This window comes from Rhinatrema bivittatum, chromosome 1 (genome assembly GCF_901001135.1).
Source record: "Rhinatrema bivittatum chromosome 1, aRhiBiv1.1, whole genome shotgun sequence".
NCBI classification, from domain to species: domain Eukaryota; kingdom Metazoa; phylum Chordata; class Amphibia; order Gymnophiona; family Rhinatrematidae; genus Rhinatrema; species Rhinatrema bivittatum.
In genome coordinates this window covers 447,367,212-447,387,378 of record NC_042615.1, presented here as the reverse complement: position 1 = coordinate 447,387,378, position 20,167 = coordinate 447,367,212, and positions in this window count along the sequence as shown.

The following is a 20,167-nucleotide window of genomic DNA, read 5'->3' as shown; positions in this document are numbered from 1 at the left end:
TCACAAAGATGAGATTTCTACTATGTTCTCTCACCCTAGCTTGATAGTACCCTGTTATAAGAGTCCATCAAGCTAGGGCAAGAGAAGATTGTATAAATCTCAGTCAAAATGTAAAAACAATTGACTGGCATAGTCAGTGAGGCTCACACCAAAATAATAGGTCTGAAAAAGATTCCATCGCTAATATTTTTAAAAACACCATTGCATGAGGAGATCTCTCTACTAATCAGACAACCGCCAGACTGGTTCTCCTTGATGGCGATAGATCCAGCCAGACAGGCTGATATATACTTTTTCATGTAATAATCATTCTCATCTTTACTAGACAGATTTAATTTTAACAAATTATGGAGATAATTTTGTAGTATCACGTTAGCTCAGAAATACACACTTAAGTTACACATTTTTCAAAATGCATTAACGCGCAAAATCCACTTTGAAAATTATCCCTGCAAAAATGAAATTCCCCAGGCTGGATGAAAAAGATCCTGGGACATTCTGGGGGAATTCTGCATTCAAAATGTTTAAATTCTGCAAAATTCTACATACTTTATATTGTTCAAAATAACACAATATGCATCAGTCTTTGAATAATTAACTTAAAATGTAATACAGAAATATTACTCAAATATGCAGTGTTAAATTTTTTGAGCAGTTTTCCCTTAGAAATGTACTGTAGGAGTATCCCTTCCACCCTCTCTCCCTAGTCACCTGGCCAGATCCCTTTCATTCTGCCCTCTCAAGCTCTAACTCCTCCACTATCCACCTTCATTCCTCGCCCCCTCCAACTCAACCCCTTCCACTATCTCCATCCCCCAGCCGTCCACTCCCAGAGTTTGACCCCTCTCTCATATAGCCCCTCACACAGGCTCCTTCTGTCCCTCACACACACACACACACACACACCCTGAAACAGGCTCCTCTCTCCCTCACTCACATACACATACCCTCAAACAGGCTTCCCTCTCTCTTTTGCACATTCACACCCCTTCATACAGACTCCCTCTCTCTATCGCATATATACACTGTCACACAAACTCCCTCTGTCCTTCTCTCTCACACACGCACACCCTCACATAGGCTCCTTTTCTCTCTTATACACATATAAACATATACAGTCTCACACAGGCTCCCTCTGTCCTTCTCTCTCTCTCACACACACACACACACTTACACAGGCTCTCTCTCTCTCACACATACACACACACTCACACAGGCTTGCTGTCCCTATCTCTCACCTCACACAGGCTCCCCCCCTCTCTCTCTCTCTCTCACACACACACACACACCCTAAGACAGGATCCTCTGCCCCTCACTCACACACACACACATACCCTCAAACAGGCTCCCTCTCTTTCATTCACATTCATACCCCTTCATACAGGCTCCCGCTCTCTATTGCACATACACACCCTCACACAAACTCCCTCTGTCCTCTTTCTCTCACACATTCCCTCACATAAGCTTTCTCTTTCTCTCTTGCACTCTCTCTCTCACACACACACATACTCACACAGGCTCCCTCTGTCCTTCTTTCTCTTTCTCTCTCTCACACACACACTCTCACACACACATACATACACAGGCTTGCTGTCCCTCTCTCTCTCACCCTCACATAGGCTCTCTCTGTCCTTCTATCATACACACACACACACACACACATATCCTCACACAGGCTCCCTCCCTCTCTCACACACACACAATCCCTATCAAATAGGCTCGCTCTCTCTCTTTCACACACAAACACACACACTCACACAGGCTCCCTTTCTCTCTTGCATATACATACCCTTTCATATAGGCTCCCTCTCCCTCTCACATATACACACCCCTTCATACAGGCTCTCTCTGTCCTTCTCTCACACATGCAACCTCTCACAGGCTACCTGCCTTTCTCTCCCTCTCTTGCACACAAACACCCCTTGCATAGGCTTCCTCTGTCTCTCGCACATACACCCTTACACAGTCTCCCTCTCTCACACACTCACATAACCTCTCTCTCTCTCTCTTGTGCACACACATCCTCACACAGGCTCTCTCTCTCCCTTTTAAATAAACACACACCCTCACATGGGCTCCCTCTGTTATGGTTTTGAGGTGTTTGGGTGGATTCTTGGGTACTGTGGCAGATGACCATGCGCATGGGGAGGAGCCCAGTGGGGAGCCACAGGTCACACAAACACAGAGTTTTGTATTTTATTGTACAGCTGAAGCAGCTGCATCACCTTTCCTCACCATAGAACTGCCTCGGCTAATGCCGCATTTCAGGAATGACTTCTTGAATTGGTCAAATTGATTCCTAGGCATCCTTTACCCATTTTGCTACAAAATCAATACATGATGTGTTCCACGTGTCATTGTTGAAGCCTCTTGTGTTGTCCAGATACCACTCCCAGGTTCCTGAACCCTCGGACCCTTCAGTACCAGAAGAGGTTACGTATCAAGTTCGTGAAGTTTTGGATGTCCAGTTCCATCAACACCAATGGGAATACTTGCTTGCCTGGGAGGGTTGCGGACCCAAGGACAACTCGTGGGAACCGGCCCGTAATATCCTCGACAAGGACTTATTATGGCAGTTTCATTTGGATCACCCTAGCAAACCCGGACCAGCTAAGAGGAGGCATAAGAGGGGAGGTACTGTTGCGGTCCTGGCCGCGAGCACCGCGGCCAGGCCCTTACCTCTTGATTCCCGGACCTGTTCCCGCTTCCAGACTCCTGGCTTGCGGCCTGGTTGGTGGCGTCCCCGCTGGGGCAGCGCCACTGTGAAGCTGCCGGTGGACGCCCTGCTCCTAGGCGCGCGCGCCACTTGGGTGCCTCTGTAGCCCGTTTCCCGCCAGTGCCGACTCCGCCCAATACCTGACATCAGATGTCGTGGCCTTGATAAGCCAGCCGCGGCCATCCAGCCTTTGCCTTGCAATGGGTTAGCATTCTGGTTTCCTGTTGCATTGCGCCCCGGAGTGACCCGCTTGGCTACATCACTCCAATCCTGCTTCAGTACCTGCTTGGTTCCTGCCTGCTTGCTACAGTACCTGCTTGGCTCCTGCCTGCTTGTCACAGTACCTGCTTGATTCCTGCCTGCTTGCTACAGTATCTGCTTGGTTCCTGCCTGGTTCCAGTACCCGAGTCCTGCTACAGTTCCTGCCTGGTTCCAGTACCCGAGTCTTGCTACAGTTCCTGCCTGGTTCCAGTACCCGAGTCCTGCTACAGTTCCTGCCTGGTTCCAGAACCCGAGTCCTGCTACAGTATCACTACTGTTCTAGTCTGGTTCCAGTTACCTGTCTTGATCCACAACCTGCCTAAGTCCCAGCGGCCGGGCCCCTACGGGCTCCTCCCGGGGGAGCATCAGCTTCCAGGGTGAAGAGCATCTACGTCCCACCTGAACATCTGCCTCCTGGCCTGCTGTTCATCAGAGACATTGTCCATCCCTTCCTAGTCTCCAGCAGGTTGGCCCAAGGGTCCACTAAACTGAGACTCCCACAACAGCACGCACCTCAAAAAGGTATGCCTTGATTAAAGCCACGGGCCGGGAGAAAAGGGAGTTGGGGGGGAAGGGAGGAGCTTTGGGGAGCTCCGCAGCACTACATTTAGACATAGCGGAGGACAGCAGCTAGAGGGAGCTCTACTGTGCTACATTCAGACCTAATTGAGGACAGCAGCTAGAGGGAGCTCCATGGTGCTAAATGACTGCAATTTTAAGGATCAATTTTTGGGATAAAATCTTTCAACTTATACATGAGTATATACAGTGACAAGATCATATAGAAGGACATGACTTAATGGGACACAGCCAACATGAATTTACCCAAGGGAAGTCTTGCCTCACCAATCTGCTACATATTTTGAAGGCATTAATAAACATGCAAATAATGGTAAGCTGGTGGATGTACTGTAATGATTTTCAGAATACATTTAACAAAGTCCCTCATGAGAGACTCCTCAGAAAATAAAAAATTCATAAGATAGGAGGCAATGTCCTATTGTGGATTGTAAACTGGTTAAAAGATAGGAAATATAGAGTAGGAGAATGGTCTCAATAGAGGAAATTAAATAGTAGAGTATCCCAGGGATCTCTACTGGGACCAGGGCTTTTCAATTTATTTATAAATTATCTGGAAGAGGGAACAATGAGTGAGGTGATCAAATTTGCAGACAACACAAAATTATTTTGGTTGTTAAATTTCAAGCAGATTGTGAAAAATTGCAGAGGACCTTGCGAAACTGGGAGACCGAGCTTCCAAATGGCAGATGAAATTTAATGTGAAATGAACAGAGAAAATTATACAAACTTTAGTTATATGCTGTTAGGTTCCATATTAGGAGATACCACCCAGGAAAAGTATCTAGATGTTATGGTAGATAATACGTTAGGAAAGCAATGAAGAATAAAATGGCAAATGTTATAACTCTGTATTGCTCCATAGTGAGACTGTACCTGGAGTACTGTGTACAGTTCTGGTCACTGCATCTCAAAAAGGATATAGCAGAACTTGGAAAGGTACAGAAAACAGCTACCTTATGAGGAAAGGTTAAAAATGTTAGGGCTGTTCATCTTGAAGAGATGGCTGAGGGGGGATATGATAGAGGTCTATAAAATTGTAAGTGGAATAGAAGGGATAAATATGAATTGGTTGTTTTCTCTTTCAAAAAATACAAGGACTCGAGGGGGAGGGGCATTCTATGAAGTTAGTAAGAAGCACATTTAAAACAAATCAGAGAAAATATTTTTTTCATTCAAAACGTAATTAAACTCTGGAACTCAGAGAAGGATGTGGTAAAAGCAGTTAGCATAGCTGGGTTTAAAAAAGATTTGTATATGTTCTTGAAGAAGAATTCCATAAACTGTTATAAACCAAGTAAACTTAGGGGTAGGTTTTTAAAAAGAACCCGCGTGCGACTATGTGCGTGTGCTACCCGGTGCATACACATGGATGCGCGATTTTATAACATGCATGCACCAGTTATAAATTCCTGGTCAGCGAGTACAAGGGGGGGGGGGGGGGTAGAATTTCATGAATTCGCACAGCGATGCATCGTTGGGCTTCCCAAGTTCCCTCCCAGTCTCGCTCCAATTAAGGAGTGGACTGGGAGAGAACTTCCTTACCCCCTACCCTATCCTCCCTTCCCCTCTATCCTACCCGCCCCATCCCTATCCTAGGCGCCCCCCATTTTGTTAACTTATTTTTGCTCCTGTAAAGGAGCTGGAGCAAGTTGCGCGCGCCGGCACCCTGCCGGCGCACAATCCCCCATCACAACAACAAATGGCTGCTGTACCAGGAGCATCTAGCCCCATCCCACCCCACCCCTGGACCACCCCTCTGCCAAAGCCTGGCTCCTGTGCACATAACAGGGGTTACACGCGCGGCTGGGCCCCTTTTAAAATGTGCATGGCGCGCGCAAAGCCCGGCCATGCGTGTAACCCCTGTATTTTATGCGCGCAGGCCATTAAAAATCCAGCCGTTAGGGAATAGCCACTACTTATACTGCGATAGCAGCATGAGATATCTTTACTCTTAGGATCTTGCCAGGTGCTTGTGACTTGGATTGGTCACTGTTGGAAACAGGTTACTGGGTTTGATGGACCCTCGGTCTGCTCCAGTATGGCAATCTTAAATTCTTAAGTCTCAACCCACTTAGAAGTCACATTCTGGAATGCCTCTCATGTGCTTAAAAGTACATGCATTCACTTCTGTATTCATGCAATTTTATACTTATATCGGTCATGCAATTCTCAAAAGTGTCTTTTCTGTGTGTAAAGCATTACTTTACCTGAACAAGTTCCTTGAAAATTACTTTCCATATGTTAAATCAACTGCCAATTCACAGTTGCATTACTTGCTTTCAGCATTATGATTCTAACAGGGAGAGTACTAAATTAATGCTGAAACAAGCTGTATATGAATCTAATACAGTAAAATGCTAATAATCTCACTATTTGTAACAAACCATATTAAATCTTCTTTTAACATTTATTAAAAGAAACCAAACAACTAGTTGTATAGATATGATACTTTTATGAGGATAACAAATGTATAAAGATTCACACTAGTGTAACCACTCATGTTGCTTCTTCAGGCAACCTCATTTTCATGACTCATAAGAGAGCAATACTTTATAAAGCAAACTAAATGCTTGGCATCCAGTGATAATGCTACTGTCTCATAAGGTTAAGAGTTTGGAATTGACTGTAGTTAAAAGCTCTGTTTTGAATGTAGCCATATAACAATATGAGACAAAATTTTATGCTTTATGATTTTTTCTATGACTTTTGTTTTTATTATTATTATTTCTATGAGGGAGAGGGCCGTCTTTATGTTTACTTCTTTAAATCAATTCCTAGCAAGAAAGAATAAATACCTCCAGTTGTAATTTCCTTTTTTTTTTTCATTTACATCTCTCCTGTATATTGGTACCTCTATGGAAACATTTATGCTCAGGTTCTGAATCTCAGATAAAATGTGTTCCCAGTTCAAGCTATGCAAACAAGACAGCATGCTCTAGATTGAAGTTTTGACCAAAGTAGGTGACAGGAGGAAAGGAGGACAAATCCCTGAAGGTGAAATAATGCGTCTTTTGCCCAGTAATTTAATTCTCTGCAACTTTAGGAAAAAGGGGAAAAAATCATATGAGAGAAGTGTGCCCTTGGACCCCGGCGAACCAGGAGAGGAGCTCCAAGGAAGCGCCGAGGCAGGTGAGGCAAGTCCTGTCTGGGCTGGGACTGGAAACCCAGGCCCCCGCCAACTTGCACAGCCTACGTGAAGCCAACCACGCAAAGTTGGTCTCTGAGTGGTCCTCCGACCACTCCAAGACCTTTCAGACCTGCCGCAGGGAACAGCAAAAGCGGCAGGCCGGACAGGAGACAAGGGCAGATGGAGGCTCTGGGATTGAAGACTCAGACATGGAACATGGAACGAAGACTCAGACGTGGAACTTGGAAACTTGGATGAGGAGACGTGGAGACAAGAAGAGTCCCTCAGGCGCCCTCACAGCCGCGGGCTGGTCATGGACCACACTGGAGACTCAGACGTAGACGTGGAGAAGTAGAACCTGGGACGAAGACGAGAAGACAGAGGGGGACGAGCAAGACCCTCAGGCACCCTACACAACTCGTGGGGCTTGTCGCAGACCACACTGTCCCCTACACGCCCTACACAACCGGGTGGCTGGTTGTGGACCATGAGGTGAGCGGGACAGGCTCAGGAAGTCTCATAGCACAGGAGTGAAGTAACCCCTCAGATCCTCCGGAGTCGGTACTGGATGCAGACGAGGATAAAAACTTGGAACTCAGATTAAAAGCAAGGAACTTCTGGAGGAATGGGTTATGCAGGACCTGGACCATTAGGACCAGATACATCAGGACTGGGGACATCACAAGTCTTGGAACATCACGGACAGTGGCGTCCCATCATGGGAAGCATAGCAGCAAGGCCCGCCATGCAGGGGCAGCAGTGGGCGGTCTCCTGACCGCATGGAACGAGGAGCAGCGGTGTCGGAAGACTTGGGCCAGGACGGGGAGGAGGTAAAAGAACTCCTGTGGCTCCAGCCACAGGAGGGATTGCAACACTGCTGAGGCCTTCATAGTATTCAACTATTTATATCATTATAGGAGGGCCAGCTAAAAACTCGAGGAAAGGTGTCAGTGGTGGTTTAGGGTTTAGGGGCCAGTTTTACATGCAGAGTGAGACATACGAACATCACAGTACACCTCGGTGAAGATTTGACCTCATTTGGAGTGAGGAAAGTCTCACAAAGATGAGATTTCTACTATGTTCTCTCACCCTAGCTTGATAGTACCCTGTTGTAAGAGTCCATCAAGCTAGGGCAAGAGAAGATTATTATTTCTATGGGGGAGAGGGCCGTCTTTATGTTTACTTCTTTAAATCAATTCCTAGCAAGAAAGAATAAATAACTCCAGTTGTAATTTCCTTTTTTTTTCATTTACATCTCTCCTGTATATTGGTACCTCTATGGAAACATTTATGCTCAGGTTCTGAATCTCAGATAAAATGTGTTCCCAGTTCAAGCTATGCAAACAAGACAGCATGCTCTAGATTGAAGTTTTGACCAAAGTAGGTGACAGGAGGAAAGGAGGACAAATCCCTGAAGGTGAAATAATGCGTCTTTTGCCCAGTAATTTAATTCTCTGCAACTTTAGGAAAAAGGGGGAAAAATCTATTTAAAAAGCTGTGCAAGAAAATGCTTGGTAAAAAAGCAATGGGGACTTTTCTTGATTATTTAATTTTAAATTTCTCTAAAGAATTGTTGAAAGCACTAGTGACAGGTGGATGAAAGAGAGAGGGCTAAAAGTATTCCTTTGGTGATAAATGTTGTAGCATAAAAATGAGATCTGTGACTTGTCCGTCCCATGGCTTCTCTACTATTTCCTGTTCATCTCATTTTAGTGTGTACTCAGTTGCTGAACAGCGAGTGCAGGCTACAGAGCACAAGATATGCTGTTTCAGGAGCTGATTTCATCAGATAGCTGGCATCACTTGACAAGGATGTTCACCTTGTCTGATGACATTGACAAGAGTGCACATCTGCAGTCAGGGAATCCAAGATGCAGGAATCAATGCACTAAGGATTATTAGAGGTAATATAAGCATTAATGCACATTAAACACCTGCAGATGACTATAACATGTTAAAGTTTGTTGGAATTAATGTGTTTGCATTAGTATTATTGTGCTTACATTTATGTTAACACAAAGCTACCCTAAGCACCTCATCATCTATTTAGCAATACAAAAACAGACATGCGTTAAACATCGCATTTTTAATGCAGCCCGATTACAAACAAATTAACTTTACCATCAAGTTCCTTACCTAGAGGCAACAATGGTTGGATCTCAACTGAGATTTCTATACCATTGCTGGGCTACCAAACATGATGGACACCAGCAAATATATGCATGTAGCTCTGGTACCACCTTGTGACAGTGAGCTGGCCTTGCATAATCACAAGCACTTTCACTCTCTGTGCAGCGGATGTGCGATAATTATCGCACATGAGCAATCTCTCTTGCTCCCTATGCGCTGCCATCCCTCTTCAATTCTGCTTCCTCTGCTTGTAGTTGGCACAGGGCAAGAGGACATCAGCAGGGTTGAGCTGGGAAAAGGTGGCGGACGTGGTCCAAGGGTGATCGGAGTGGATGCGTGTCAAAGAGAGATGATCCCCAACATCACGGGGTTGTCTAATGTATGTGATAGAGGGCACACACAATTAACAGCGGGGCAGTGATCAAGACTTGATGGGAGTCAGGCCAACCACACTTTACAGCCTTGTCTTGTCTCACAGCCTTACTCCCAAGGGAATTCTGCGCACAAAAAAATAAATAAATAAGTAAATAAATAAATGAAATAAAAATGCTGTTCAAAATAATACTAAATTCTGCATACAATATTTTAAAATTCTGTAGAATTCTGCATCCGATAAATTAAATATGCAGAATATTTTTTATATTTAATTTAGAATGTAATATAGAAAAAATATTACTTAGAAGTACAGAAATTTAAAATGTTTGTACAAAATTACTCCAGCAGTGCTGTAATAGTGCATCAAAAGGGCCCATCTCCCTCCCCCCTTAATGAAATAAACGTTCAGTTGTAGAAGTTAACGCACAGTTGGTGGCACAAGGATAGGGACCATGTGGGGAAGTTGTGTAGGTGGAAGAGAAATTGGTACTGTAGGAAGTTTAAGCTAAAAGCACAGTCTGGATTTAACTTTCTTTAAAAAAAATGTGTGGAAATTTTGATTTCAAACAGTAAAACTGGGCTGCCTTCAACCATCTGCTTTCACATGAGTTTGGGAAGAAAGTTAAACATGGACTGTGCCTGTAGGTGGTGGAGGCTTAAGGCATCCATCAAGCAAAACTGTTCACACGGCAATGACGATATCATAGCATGCTGACTTTAAATAAAACCCCCATAAAAATTGGATGATGTACAGCAAATGTTAATAGCAAACTGATTTTGTTTTCCAGTCACACCTCTCCGTTAATTAAATCTAACATTAATTACTTGATGGGGAAAAAAAAGTTCTTTGAAAAATGTCATCAGCAAAAATAGCACAATTATTTATGTAGTGGGAAAAAAAATTACCGTATAGCCTGTTTCCTATGTGATTGTCTTTCAAGTTTGATGAATTTACTGCAACACCAACTTAGCTAAAGAAAACCAACCAGCCTGCTCTTCTCCTTAGGGCATGGTCTCTCAATTCTTCCTATAAGGAAACATTGACTGAATATGATTGTATTTGGCAAGGGGAAAGGGACCATCTTAGGCCTGGATTCCTTGGCATAAACGAGGTTCACCAGCGTAATGTGGAGGAATAGGCAAAGGAATCATAGAACGGGCATTACCCTGCCCCACGGATGGTGGTGGTAATGATGGAGGAGCTGTTTGAACTGCAGCAATGAAATACAGATGAGCGTTGAGTCGCTCCAGGGAGGCGGCCATAGATTCTAATATCCGTTGCTGCTCCATGACTTTCTGGGCTAGTCAAGGAATGGCCTGATGAGCTGAAGCCTCTGCCGGGTCCATGGCCTTGGTATTCTGTTACGAATCCGGAGGTGGACCCCTGTTCTGAGGTAAGGTTAGCACTACCAAAGAGAGAGTCAACCCTCTCTGGTCCCTACCGTCGGAGGGCAAGGTTTACCGTTGGAGGGCAAGGTTTGAAGGTTCAGCAGTTGAATAAAGACTTTGCCCTGGAAGCTCTTGGTTCCCCCAGGAGGAGCCCGTAGGAACCCGGCCGCTGGAACTTAGGAGACTCCCTCAAGACTGAAGATTGGTCTGGATGCAGGCATCTCCTACAGGTCGTGGATTCCAGATGGCTGGCGCCTCCAGCAGGTCGAGTCAGTCCAGGAGTAGAAGCCGAAGAGTGGTCAAAAGCCGTTCCGAGGGTCGAAGCCAGGAGAAGGGTCCACAGCCAGTCCAGAAGCAAGCCTGAAGAAGGGTCCGCAGCAAATCCAAGATCAGAAGCCAAGAATCAATCCAACAAGGAAGGAGAACAGAAGCGGAATGAAGACCAGGAACGAAGACCAGGAATACCAGCACAGAATCCTGAACCAGAAGACTCAATACCAAGGCAAGGTCTTAGGAGTAGACCTTGCCTTAAATGCCCAGAACAGGAGGAAGTCCAGAGGAGGAACCATGAAAACTTCCTGTCGTGGTTCCTTTAAATTTAGCCAGCCGCACGCGCAGCCCTAGTCATCCCCAGAATGGGGTGGAGCCAACCCAGCCGTCGAGGAGCCATGCGGCTAGACGCCGCCAGCGGCTACAGCCGTGGAGACAGTGTGGGGAAGGACTGCCCACACCTGTTGGAGCCTGTGGGATCGTCGGACTCCACGGGTAGTACTTGCCCCAGTCGCGGTCTGTCTCAACCGGCGGCCATGACGGTCGGTCCCGGCCGCGGACCGCCACAGCCAGTGACCATAACAAGACCCATGATAGTGAGCTCAGGGTGCATAATTGCTCGTGAAGGTGATCATGGTTAGGATCCAATTGCCTAGAACGAAAGCTGGACCGAACTGTGGATTCAAGGAGATTCGCAGGAAGGTGACATCTGCAAAGAAACAACAAGTAGTCTATAGTTGGAAACTCACTTGCAGATATGAAGAGAGACTTCTAGTTGAAGATGGCTCCTAAGGCAAGCACTAGGACAATGCAAGCAGGAGCAGATTCAGAAGCGAGGAGACGAGGATGAGTCTAGGGTGCAGGCACCTCCTGCTGGTCGTAAGAACCCTATAAATGAAATGTGGAAAGAAGCTTCAGGCTGAGAAGACTCCAAAGCCAGCACTAGGCCAGTGCAAGCATGGGATGAATGGACAGAGATGAAGTGAAGACAGGTCACGGGTGCAAGCACCTCCTGCTGGTTGGAAAAGCCCAGACCTGGAATGGTGTAAGGTACACTTCAAAGACACATATTCCCTGAAGCTTGAAGACTCTTGAAGTTGAGGATACTGATTATTGGATGTGGAACCTGGGTGCAGGTGCCTTCTGCAGGTTGTATGAACCCCAGGGAGCTGGACCACATCAGAGTGGGAAGAAAGGAGATGAACACTGGAACCATGGCAGGCAACTCCTGCCAGTCGAGTAAGTTCCAGGACAAGTGAATGCAGAGATGGTCTGGATGCAGGTGCCTCCTGCAGGTCGTGGGAACCAGACAGCGTAGCAGAGAAACATCAACAACAACAACAACAAAAAATTGACTAAAGCAAGCATTAAATGTCCAAGAAGCTAGGAGCAAAACATTCTCTGGGCAAAAGCAAGCTGAACAAAGTCCAGAAACTGAAGAAACATTTTCCAGGCAAAAATCAAGGCCAAAAAGTCTGAAGAAAACTGGAGCCCGTCGGGTACAGCTCACCGAGCTCATGGCCTGCGGATCCTGTTACGATGTGAGGCTTGGTGGCCTTCGGATCCTGTTACGGTCAGAAGTTTGGAGTACTTCGGATCCTGTTACGAGCGCGGCTTCCGGCAACTGTTACGAACCGAGGACATGGAAGCCTTCAGCTATTGTTACGAGCAAGGAGGCACGGTCGTTTCTAAAGCAGGTGATGTGAGCCCTTGGGCCACGGCATGCCTCAGGCAGGAGTCCCAAGACACACCGCGGGAGGTGAACTAGTGTGAGCACGGGTAATGAAGAGCAGGACAAGGCTGAAGCGAAGACAAGGAGATAAGGTCTGACCCTCTACCAGACCAGCACGCCTCAGGATGACCAACAACACAATGTTGATCAATGAACAGTCCTCCAACCATTCGAAGCCCTTTCAGACCTGCCGCTGGATATGGCAAGAAGCGGCAGGCTGGACAGAGGATGAGGGCAGATGGAGTCCTTAGAATACAGAAGACTTAGACGAGGACTGAAGCTAGGACACTGTAGACGAGGACTGAAGTGAGGACACTGTAGACAAAGGCAAGGAGGTCAAAGCGCTGGGTCAAGACTGTGATGCAGCACGCCCTACACAGTCCACCCGCAGGACTGGTCGCGGACCATGCTGGGCTCGTAGCAGACTCTAGGAGAGATAATGGAAGCTGATACCGGAACATGACGAAGATACTGAAGAGGCCTGCACCAGGGCACGCCCTACATAGTCTCCCGCGGGACTGTTGCGGACCACCAGGGGCTTTTGGCAAGTCTCGGGGGACCCTCCTGACCCCCACAAGATTTTTCAAAAGTCCAGCGGGGGTCCGGGAGTGACCTCCTGCACTCGGACCGTCGGCTGCCAGTATTCAAAATGGCGCTGATAGCCTTTGCCCTTACTATGTCACAGGGGCTACCGGTGCCATTGGTCAGCCCCTGTCACATGGTAGGAGCACAAGATGGCGCCGGCCATCCAGTGCTCCCGAGGAGGGAGAGACACACTGGAGGGCCTGCGGGTCCGGGGAAGCTCCGAAACGGCCCGGGCCGCCCCAGAGGTAGGTGGAGGGACCGGGGCACGGCCCGGGACCGCAACAAGCGGTCTGCAGAGTTTTGTTTTTTTTTTTACTTTAAAAAAGAAGTATGGAAAAGCAGTTTTTTCTGCTTTTCTGTACTTCTTTTCAATGCGCTCAGCTATTAATGCCTGCTCCAGGCAGGCGTTACTATCTGAGCAATAAATGTGTGTCTGAGACGCATTTGGAGTGAATGAGTAATAGAGATGTGAATCATGTGCCAGATCGTCTTAACGATCAGATTCGGCTGGTGGGGGGGGGGAAATCTGATCGTTAAGATATGTGAATTGGAATCGTTTCCGATTCCAATTCACATCGCTAATTTTTTTTTTTAGGGAGGCCCGCGCCGTTAAAAAAAACAACCCACCCGACCCCACCCTCCCGACCCCCCCCCCAAAACCTTTTAAAATTACCTGGTGGTCCAGGGGGGCCTCGGGGAGAGATCCAGGGGGGCCTCGGGGAGAGGAGAGATCCAGGGGGGCCTCGGGGACAGATTTCCGGTTCCCAAGCATCAGCTGTTCTAAAAAAAATGGCGCCGATGCCCCTTTGCCCTTACCATGTGACAGGGTATCCGTGCCATTGGCCGGCCCCTGTCACATGGTAGGAGCACTGGATGGCCGGCGCCATCTTTACTCATCGGCCCCTATAGTATAATAGGGGCTGATGAGTATAATAGGGGCCGATGAGTAAAGATGGCCGGCGCCATCTTTAAAGATGGCGCCGGCCATCCAGTGCTCCTAACATGTGACAGGGGCCGGCCAATGGCACGGATACCCTGTCACATGGTAAGGGCAAAGGGGCATCGGCGCCATTTTTTTTTAGAACAGCTGATGCCTGGGAACGGGAAATCTGTCCCCGAGGCCCCCCTGGATCTCTCCTCTCCCCGAGGCCCCCCTGGATCTCTCCCCGAGGCCCCCCGAGGCCCCCCTGGACCACCAGGTAATTTTAAAAGGTTTTGGGGGGGTCGGGAGTGTGGGGTTGATTTAAAGGGTCGGGTGGGTTGGTTTTTTTTTAGCGGCGTGGGCCTCCCTAAAAAAAAAGGGTCGGGAGGGTGGGGGAGGCTAAGGGGGGTCAATTTAAAAGGTTGGGTGGGTTTTTTTTTTTATCGGGCCATCGGCGCCATTTTAATTAGTGGCAGCCAAAATGGCGCCGATGGCCCGAGAGCGGGAGATCGCGCCGGGACCCCCCCCCCCCCACTGGACCACCAGGTAATTTAACATTTTGGGGGGGTTCGGGAGGGTGGGGGAGAGTAAGGAATTGATTTTAAAGGGTCGGGGTGGGTTTAGGGGTTATTTTGGTGTGCCGGTTTTCCCGCCCTCCCCCAAATAATTCCCGTGCGCTATTTAACGATACAATACAATTGCCCCTGATGATAAATCGGGGGCATTTGTATTGTATCGTGCACTCTAACAATTTAGGACGATTTTAAAATTATCTGACGATAATTTTAATCGTTCAAAAACGATTCACATCCCTAATGAGTAATAGCCTCATTCACATGATTTGCATGTGATGAGCACCAACTCATTCACTCCGCATTCAACATGCGTTAAATAGGTGCTAATCCCCCTATTGCATTAGGGGGTGGATTAGCGCCTATTTAACCCATGTTCGACAGCGGGTTAAACCGATCGCACTGTATTGCATCGGCCCCTTTATAAGGCAAGTTTGTTCTGGATGCTCCTCCTCCCCAGACCCTCTTCCTCTCAACAGTCCTGTGCTTCATCCCATTTATCTCTGCCAGTTCACACATTTCTCTGGTGGCTGTGATGGCCAATGAGCGGGTGATGGAAAAGTTATCTGAGAGTCACATGCAGCCCAGGAGCTGGAAGTTGGCAATCTCAGCTGTAGGACAAAAAGAGGGTAATTTTATAAATGTTTGCATCAAGCTAAAGCATGCATGTAGACAGTACATGCAAATTTCAAACAGAATTTTCAAAAAGGGCTTGTGCACCCAAACCCACTTTGAAAATTACCAGCTGAATCTGGAACTCTGGCAGAGTCTATGGACACATTTACACCTGCAAGTTAGCGGGTGTAAAGATGTGCATGTATATTTCCATGCATACTTTTCAAAATCGAAAGCATGCACATCACTGCTTTCCCCACCCTAACTTTGCCCCCTTCCCCTGGAACATCTCTTTCTAGTGCATGGAAAACTCCAAGTGAAATAGTTTTTTAGTGTACTTTTATACCCCCCATTTCCAAAAGCACATAGACCCGGGATAATTTCACACAAATTCTTTTAAAAATTCAGTCCATACTATATATCTATATATACATTTCCTTACTCCTCGGTGAATTCTGCACAAAAAGAAATTGAAACTCTGCACACAATAATTTAAAATTCTGCAGACTTTGTTTAGATAACACAACATGATCACTGTCTTTAAGTAATAGTTAATTTATAATACAATACAGGAAAATGTTCTTACTCAGAGGCAGGATTTTCTCATCATAAGGCATCGTCCCTACAGATTGCTCTCCCCAGACTCAATGACTTTCTCTCTTATGGCTTGAATCCCTTCCCCATGCTTCATATTTCCTCCACCTAGAGGCAATCCCCCAATTTGTTTGCTACATCTCCATCCCCCCACCATATTTCTCTCTGTGTCCCACCAGGTTTATCCCCTCTCCCCCATTCTGTCTCTTTCCCTCCACTACTCAGGAAGCATTCCACAAGGCTTGAACCCCTTCTCACGCTCTTTGTTCCCTCCTCCCCCCCCCCCACTTCTCTCTACTCACCCCAGCAAGACTCATAGCAGTCTATCTATCTGCCCCCACCACCCCAAAGCAAGACCTCCAGTTGCTCTCTGTATGCCCTCCATCCAAAGACTTGACTTCTGGAGGGGAAGGAAGCAGACAAGCGAGAGAGTTCCCTCCCCTCACCACAGTAAGATGCCCTAGTTTTCCCACTGTCTGCCGCCTCATCTTTAGCAAGACCAGCAGCGCTCTCCAACCTTCTCCAAGTTTGCTGTCTACCTTGCTCATTCAGGCTCCACTGGATCCCCCACTGTGTCCTCCTTCGTTTGGGCTGCATGGACTAATGCTGACTCGTCCAACTCCCTTCCAGTGCACATAAGCCGGCCTGCTGCTGCCATATTTCCAGCTGATGCTATTCCTTCCTCCCTTCCGGCCCGCTGTTGCTGCTTTCTGGACTTCACACCTAATTATTTTGGGAAAATGTAGAATTCTGCACAGGTGAATTGTGTGAAAACTCTGCACAACTGTGCAATGCAGAATTCCTCCAGGAATAACTCATCCCATGCTCACCACTCCTCCGCCTAATATCGGAGAGTTAGGCCTGGATTTTCCATTCTTGCAGAGAATGGTGAATCCAGCGGTAATGGGGGGGCAAAAGGGGGGGGTGGGCCTGCAAAAGCCGGCAGCGATCGCTCCACTGAGCTGTTTTCACTGCCGGCTTTCACACCCAATAGCGCCACCGTGCAAGGTGGCGCTATTGGGAATGCTACTTGCGACGATAACGTAACTTACCTTATCGCCGCAAGCGAAGATACCTCCGCGTCTGCCTCCTCACTGCCCCGCCTCCTCCCCTCCCCGCCCCGCCTCCGGCAAGCTATTGCTAGGCTTAGAAAATGACCCCCTTAGTGTGTTAGTTCCCAGTGTGAGTATATAAACAATCTCAATGCTTCTAAAGAGAAGGAAGTAAAACAGCAACAAAAAATGTATTTTTGAATTGTTTTCATTCATTACCTGCAATCATATTGAAGCATCTATTTTTACAACTGCTTTTCATATTCCAAAATTAAATTCAGCACCAACAAGCTCTCCGGCTCCATATCTATTCAGAAGTCATAAATGTATAATTATATGTCTGCAGTTAATATTTACTGTGCTAAACTGAAATACTTTCTGCCAAGGTATTGCATTAATTTCACACTACATAGTTTATCTGAAAGGGAATTAATACCACTCTATTCCAAGCATACATTTAGGTTTATCAGCTGTATCAATGCTTTAGCACGGATTGTGATTCCACAAGAATAAAATTAAATTACCCCTCAAAATCCTGTAAAATGTACAAGGTTTCACTATAGTCTAGAAAAGTTGTTTTGTTTTGTTTTTTTGATGCAAGGAACATTTACAGCAGTTTTATTATAGTGGTCCATTTTTAGAATGCAAACACGTAATCAGTGATATGCCAGCCTCAATTCAGTCCACATGACAATACATGATGTTAACTTCCGATCCTGTTATTACTCTTATAAAATAAACATGCATTCCAAATCAGAGGGAGCAGGGACCGAGAGTCTAAATGGACAGTAAGCTGAGACAATGAGAACATGCAGCCTTCAGACCCGGAAGCCTATATACTAAACTTTGCAGTTTTCAGCGTGCATATTCTGGGTATATAAGGGCTAATTTTTAAACCCTGGCATGCACCAATACTGAGAGATACGCATGTGGCTGGGCCATGCGCGCGCTGTGCGCATGTTATAAAATCAGCACGGCCATGTGTGCATGCCAGGAACTGCGCGCACATGAATGCCTGTGCGCGTTTTTTAAAATTTACCCTTAAGGGTCTATACTAAGGGGGCTACTACTTGCAGTAGCCTGGACTAATAAAATAAAGCTAAAATCAATGCAGGAGTGTTACATTTAACATGGTCCCATATCCTAGACAGGTAAATACCACGATATCTACCAAGATGTGGAAATTAACAGTATACACATTGCTCAGGTCAATTCACCGTCACCTTCAGATACAAACCAGATCAAGGGGACTCTTGCTGGGGATGTTAGTCAAGGGGGAAGCTCTAGTAGGCAGGGTATTCTACATAAGGCACTTCCTACAGGTCTTTACATATGCTTCCACATCTGCTGACTGCCGGGGCCAATAAAATCTGGCCCTTATTAACTCAGTAGTATGATCTATCCCCATGTGTCCGGTATCATCATGCAAGCTCCTCAGTAAACAGAAGTCTGGAACTTCTGAGGCAATATTAGCTGTTTCTTTACTTTAGATGAAGGGTCTTGAATGATTCGGTACAGCAAGTCATCAGTCAATCCTTTGCAATTCTACTCTCTCAGCAACAGGGGAACATCTAGGTGCTGTGACACCACAGATGTAGCTGCTCTGTGGTACTTATTAGCTCACCAGACAACCCCAAGGCCAAGTCACATTTCTGAGGCTGCTGAAGATCAGCTTCCCATAGCAAGGGTAACGGTCCCTCTTTCACACTGGCAACTCTGGTGTAGGCAGGAAGCAAGGCAATCACAAATATGACCAACAAAACTATTGCTTCTACCTCACCTGGGGGTTGATGGAAGGCTTTTACAGCATCATCTGATACCTCTGTCCATTGGTCCAAGCTTTCCTTTCTGTAGATTCTTCATGAGAGAACATCAGCATTACGCTGGCATTACCAGGACAATATTTTAAGTCAAAGTCATATGTGGCTAAAGTGGTCAGCCATTGTTGCCCCTTTTGCATTGAGCTTAACAGAGTTAGTGAATAGGTCAAAGGATTATTGCCTGTGCACACAGTGAACTTGGCAGCATATAGGTAAGCATGGAATTTTTCCACTATAGCCCATTTTAATGCTAAGAATTCAATCTAATGCGCTGGATACTTTTTCTCAGATTCAATTATCTTCCTACTAGCAAAAGCAACAGGCTGCATGCAATCTGTGTGCTCTTGGTATAGTATTGCACCCAATCCTTCAGGCTTGCATCAGTGTGCAGGATATATGGCAGATGGCTGTCAGCAAAAGTCAACACAGGGGCGTGTGTTACTCAATACATGTCCAAGTATTTCAAGTCCTCTGAACCTTTCAGTGCCAGGGCTTTTCTAATAAACTGCAATAAGGAAATTAGAACTACAATGCCCTGCATACAATGGGGTAAAACCAGGACTGGATCAACCTGTCCTGAAAATCTGGAGCCAGTTGCAACTCTAGGCATGATCAGGGTGGAGGTGTCTGCCCTTGAGGATGCCTGGAACCTGAGAAAGGGAGGGGGGGGGGGGGAACGCAGAAGTGAAGATCAGGTGGAAAGAAAGGTTTGTTGTGCTTGCCCCCTCCATCCTTTCTCTTGCCATGGGGGCTTTACTTCATCATGATGTGCAGAGTAAAGTCATCCTCTGCATGCCATTACATTAATACATATTGCCTTTAACATGGTTTAACATACACATTAAAAACTGGCTGCTTACTACTGTGACTTGCCAATTTTAATGCTGACTAGTAGATTGTATAGACCCCCGATATCCTTTTGTCCAAAGCATAGTCAAGTGTGATGAGCCAAGCATGTTACACAGTCAGAAACTCCTGAAAATGGGGAAAGCAATGATCAATGACAACAAATAAGGAAACATATCAAAACGTTTTTACAACTTGAGAAAATGATTTACAACACTGCTCCATCATTTTATTATGAACATATATATACATAATCCATATAAAAATTGGATAAAACACAAAATAATATCACCTAATACATCACATTTATACAGTGGAATACAAACACATTATATAATAGTATATAATGATATTTATATCCCAAATATATATATAATAAAAATTTCCAAGAATCTCGCTAATCTTTATTGAGCCTTAGTGATACATAATCTTCCCACAGTCTCATCAGGATTCCACAGTGTTATGTAGCGATGTTTTAGTGTGCCCTTGGGCCTCGACCCGACCCCAGAGAGATCCAGGACCGAACCGAGGGTTGACGGCGTGTTCCAGCATGGCGGGACTATAGTCTTAATCTCTGCC